This window comes from Pteropus medius, unplaced genomic scaffold (genome assembly GCF_902729225.1).
Source record: "Pteropus medius unplaced genomic scaffold, Ma_sr-lr_union100, whole genome shotgun sequence".
NCBI classification, from domain to species: Eukaryota; Metazoa; Chordata; class Mammalia; order Chiroptera; family Pteropodidae; genus Pteropus; species Pteropus medius.
This window is the reverse complement of record NW_024355523.1, coordinates 3,228,934-3,234,035: the sequence shown is the minus strand read 5'-3', so window position 1 is coordinate 3,234,035 and position 5,102 is coordinate 3,228,934. Positions and strand designations below refer to the sequence as shown.

General features: G+C 32.4%; 1 pseudogene; it reads right to left on the bottom strand.

Annotated features, from left to right (window-relative positions):
• Nucleotides 1–865: 865 nt before the first annotated feature.
• On the bottom strand, nt 866–984 carry LOC120599692 (uncharacterized; annotated as a pseudogene).
• Between the last annotated feature and the right edge of the window lie 4,118 nt (nt 985–5,102).

The window sequence follows — 5,102 nt, the reverse complement described above, 5'->3', positions numbered from 1 at the left end:
AGACACCTTCATCTCTAAGAAGGTATGTATGTATGTATGTATGTATGTATGTATGTATGTATTTATAATATTTATTATGATGACATTGGTTAATGAAATCTAGTAAGTTTCAGGTGTACAACTCAACAGTAAGGCATATATATATTGCATTGTGTATATTTTAGATATTTAAACTTCAGTTTTTAAAAACTCTCTTGCTGTGTCCTTAAAGAGAAAGACTATGTTTTATGCCTCTTCTTTCTTAGCCATATCTGGTACTGTGGCAGACACAAAATATTACTCAATAAATGCTTGCTGAATGAAGGAATGAATTAATGTTTTATTGTATTTCTCAATAAAATCAGAAGGATTATCTGTGTTTTTTGCATGAAGCCATTATCTCTAAGTCTTTACACAGTCATACTAGAGGCAATTACCATGCTGAACAAAAGCAAACTAATACCATTCTTACGCATTCCTGTTTTAATAAGAAATTGCTTTATACAAAATAACAAAATAAAATAAATCATGAAATTAATGTTTAATAGAAAGAAGGGTGCATTCATTACCTTTAAGAAAGCATTTTCTATTTTTTCCCTTTTAATATAAATAAGTGGAAGGTATAATGAAGAGAGTATGTAAAGGACCTTTATTCATACATTTAAATTTTTTTATAACTAACTAATGATAGAAGTAAAACCTTTTTCTTGCTTGTATATGTATCAATTCAAGCATGAAAATACCAATAACTTGTTCCAACTGGTCAATTTACTCATCAGGAATGTCTTTTTTTTTTTTTTTTTAGGCAAGGCAATCCTTTATTGACCTCACAGATTGCAAGGACCTTGTCAGATTACAATCTTTTATTTTTATTTTTTTATTTTTATTCCTACAGCACCTGGTCTTCCCAGGTGGTCTCCCATCCAAGTATTAACCAGGCCTAATCCTGCTTAGCTTCTGAGATCAGACAGGATCAGGCTTGTTCAGGGTAGCATGGTCATAGACAGGAGCATATCTATTTTGTATCTTAGAAACTGGGTACTAATAACTTGGAATAAAAAAAGATTATTTTTCTTTGTGAAAAGAATGAATAGCTTTGTTTTAGAACATTGAATCTTGCCATAATCTAATATCGTTGTTATTAATAGCTATATTCTAGTGAATTTGAGTGATAATATAGCTTTGTCAAATTTGTCAAACATTTACTCATGCTTACTTAATTCTCATTGTATGAAGATGTAATCCATTTTGTACATTGACACTATATTTTAGTGACTACCCCTTTTAAATCTGGCCAGATTTCATAGAAATTATATTATGTCATTTGTATAAAAATAAGATATTGTTTTTGCTAATGGAAAATTACTAACAAAAAGCAAAAACCAAAAAGCAAAGGTGTTCATTTTTGAAATAGAACACCAAATAGAGCAGGGAACAACTGAGGAAGAAATTCTGCTAAAATAATTGGAAAACAAGGACACTAAGAATCTATGACCTCATCAGCCTGGAGACAATTAATTGTATGGTTCCTTACATAATCTCCTGAAAACTCAAGCATAATGTAAACTAAGAGAAATGAAGAAGCAAGAACAACAAAAAACTATGAACAGAGAACAAGTCGAGCATTTCCTTTTGGTGGCTTTAATGCTATCTGAGTTTCAAACAACTTTAAGTTATCATGTTAAAAAACATTTTGGAAGTAATCAATTGTGATATTTGTATGGGCATTTGCATTTATATTCTAACCAAATTATTTAGGTTAGTTTTTGAGGAACTTTTAAAGTTACAAATGGTAGCTACTGCCTTATAAAAATGTACAGTGTGCATGGAAATTTGGGGCATGACTTTTGATTTCAAAATCATTTAAAATTTGTTTTCTCATCCATAAGTAATGAACACTCTTAGTTGTGCTGTCTATGCATAAAGATCCCATTTGTTAAAATGTTCAGTAATATATTAACCAGTGCTGTTCCCTAGGATGCTCTTCTTCATATTGTGCACAGTTGGAGAGCTCACTTAGCCACCACTTCAATATCATTCCAGTCTGGTCATTACAAATACTGGGTCTCCACTTGTGTTGGCTAATTTTTGTTTTAGGATTGTATTTATTGCCAACCTCATGATATCCCCTCCCTCCCTCCATACATCCCACAGTCATCTTTACAAATCTCAATATCCATACAGTCATCTCTCTTTCTCTAATCTCCTTGCCTCTAATACCTCCTGGATCTGGCTGACAGTGCTTTCAAAGTATTTATTTGCTTTGGCACACTAACTGACAAGAAAGTCCTAAGAGCCAATCTTTTCAGTTTGTGTGGATGAATATTCTCTTTCAGCTGTTGAAAACCAAAGGCAGTAAGCTCAAGATCTTTCTCCGATAGAAAAGGGCAATGTATTAGATTGAATGTAAGACCATACAACATATTTGTATGAGTCAAGGTGGGATGATTTTTCTTGACCAGTCTGGTTTAGAACCCTCTTCACTGAGTCAATCAAGTTATTGTCTTAGGACACCAAATGGAGGATTTTTGGGTCTGTTTCTTAAGTATGAGACTCATCACTGACCCTAATACAGAAGTGGCACTTATAAGGTCTTTCGAGGTTCCATTTAAAAAAGTAGTTTCTGTGGAGGGTAGCTTTTCCTATTGGTTTATTAATGACTAATGCGCTCTGGAAATTTGCCATTTTAGACAATAGGAAGCTGAAATAGGGAGGTGGTGTACTTTATTGACTTGAATTATACTCTTGGACAATATCATAGGAGATAATATGTAGATAATATGCAGATAATATGCCGCAAATTTAAATGATATAAAAATGGTTGTATGTGTACGTGCATGTGTGTGTGTGTGTGAAGGGGGAGATCACAAAGAGATCACCTACCTTAGTTTTAATGGCATGCAACTGAGGCAGTCTGCCCTGCTGGTTTATGTTCTTGGGAATAATGAACCGTATAGATAAATGGAGGCTTTTCTTGATCTTTCATAGTCTTTTTATGTCACTTCCCAGGTCTAAAATTAGAATAATTACTTTTTTAATGACTGCCAAAGAAAGTCTGTAGTAAAGCCTTTCCCAATCTGGTCTTTACTTTCTTATTCTGTTTCTCAATATTCCTCAGTATACATTTTCTGATCCATTTGTATGGCATACCTAAATATTTATAAATGCAACATACTCTCTCCCTTCTCTAAGCCCAATTCATTCATTTCTATCTATTCAAATTTTGCTCATTCTTTGAAGGCTAATTCAAGTCCCATTTTCTTCATAAGGTGATATCTAAAGTTCATCTTTCATTTTCTTAAAATATAACACTTATTTTCCATGTGACATCTGATCTTGTACTATTTTGTATGGCCGTTTAACATCTGATATTATTTTTTTCTTATGCTTATTAGAGAATATGAAGAAGAGCATCCTAGGGAACAGCACTGGTTAATATATTACTGAACATTTTAACAAATGGGACCTTTATGCATAGACAGCACAACTAAGAGTGTTCATTACTTATGGATGAGAAAACAAATTTTAAATGATTTTGAAATCAAAAGTCATGCCCCAAATTTCCATGCACACTGTACATTTTTATAAGGCAGTAGCCACCATTTGTAACTTTAAAAGTTCCTCAAAAACTAACTTAAATAATAAGGCCAGAACTATGTCTTGTCTTTATAATCCACTGTGCTTGGTTTAATACTAAACTTTCAGTTACTCACATATATGTTGAGATGAATGGGTATGGATGAGTTACTTTAGCCATGATTTGTATGTGTCTAACTGGATTAACACAAACATATTCTAACTATCTAAGAAAACAACTCAAATGATATTTTCTATAAATAATGAGCTAGATTTTTCTTTCCATCTCCCAGTCTTTCTTAGAGACAGACTTCTAAAACGGAACTATGAAATGAGATTTTGCAGTGCTAAGATCTCTACCTGTGATTAACTATGTGCCATTGGACCATGGACAGGTTCCTCAATCTTGGCATGCCTTTGTTTCTCTATCAACAAATGCAATAAAGTATCTTTTTCCCCCTGCTTGACAATAGAAATTATAGGGAATAATGAACTCTATACTTGCCTTTCTTGTTCTTTTCAAACAAAGAATAATATTATCCTACTAAACTATCAGCAGATATAGCCCTCGTAAAAAGATTATATGTATAAGAAATATCAAAAGCAAATAATTTTGTGTCTTTCTAAATTATTTAGTATCATATTATGTATTCAAAGCTTAGTTGATAGTTAATGAGTTGAAACACTATAATTTTTTAAATTATAGAACAATGTACTACACATAAATCACAATCTGGGTAACATTATGAACACAGATTTATTATAACAGTAAACGACATTAAGATGTATACTTTTCAGTTTATATTTGTAAGCTCTTATTGTCTATTTGCACATTTAGAGTCTATAATCAAGATAAAAGACAAGCTTTTCTGAGAACTTAAGGGCTGAGTAACCAGACACAGTTCTCAAACTATGAACTAACAGGTCCTGGTATGCTGTAGTGACTGTGGAGGATGTGGAGGGACGTTTTAAAAATTTGAGGGAAACACAGCAATACTAAGCATCTGTTGAAAAGTGAGCAGTCTCTTAGCTTGAGGTAGTTTGTAGTTTTAACATTGGATTGTGTTACTTTATTTTGATTTACTTCATACATTTGTGAAGGTAAGTTTTTGGAAGTCATTATGATAAAAAGCGAGAACCATGAAAATCAGTGTGGAATGGAAAATAAGGGAGGTAATGTCAAATCTCATCCCGAGGTTTGAGAAGCTATGCAGTGCCCAACTTAATTAGTTAAAATAATTAATTAAATAATGTCAGTTATTTAAGAATGAGATTAAATATTATTTTTTCCACTTTATATATATTTTCAAATGCTACTAAGTTGTTAGGATATAAATGCATACTAAATTTTGTGGACATGACTGCCTTGTAGATCGAATTATTAAGTATTTCTCTTGGTCTAGGGTGCTCTTAAAAATTACTTAGAAAACTTGAAAACCAAGAAATTTGGGAATTTTCTTCTCTGAGATAGAAGTGCAAAGATCTTATCGAATTGAGCAGACATAGTTCCAGTCTGCATAGCCTTGGGGGAAACAGAGTCACTTGTG